This window comes from Oryzias melastigma, linkage group LG15 (genome assembly GCF_002922805.2).
Source record: "Oryzias melastigma strain HK-1 linkage group LG15, ASM292280v2, whole genome shotgun sequence".
Lineage (NCBI taxonomy): Eukaryota > Metazoa > Chordata > Actinopteri > Beloniformes > Adrianichthyidae > Oryzias > Oryzias melastigma.
In genome coordinates, this window is record NC_050526.1 from 14,979,940 (window position 1) to 14,980,571 (window position 632).

Genomic DNA, 632 nt, shown 5'->3' on the forward strand with positions numbered 1-632 from the left:
GGAAAGTGTGACTTTAATTCAAATTAATCGTTTTTTTCTTCTTCTTTTTTGAACATTTGTCGGTATTTTCCTTTAATTTCATCTAAATTATTTCAGGATTTGCTCCAAACTCGGAGCTCCGTCACTTTCCTCCAGAGTTCTCTGCAGTTTTTGGACTCCAGGTTCACGAGAGCCGCTCGCAGCTTTCCGCCTGTCCGCGCGCGCCTCCTGCTGGACGGACGGGGAACTGCAGCTCACGGATCAGAGCTGGAATTCCCGCCGTGAGGATTCACCCGCAAATGTTCACGCGGGAAGTTCTGTCCTCAAACTGCCGCGTGTTTGTTGAAGCGCTTTCTTCATCTGCAGTTTATGAGAGAATGTGAAGCGGAAGTTTCAGTAAATAAATGAATAAATACAAACATAAATAAATAAGAACAGAGAAGACCCGAGAGGAGCAGCAGGAGACAGAAGAGGATTCGCTCCTCATCACATCCGCCTTACAGGGACAACAACAACATCACAACAACAACATGAACACAAAAAATAAACAAAATGAAAAAAAAGGAAAAAGGTCCTTTAAAACAGGCCGAGACTTTCTGACATAAAATATGCGTTTGGCTCAAAGTTTCTCATCTTTGATCCCAAAACCTTTA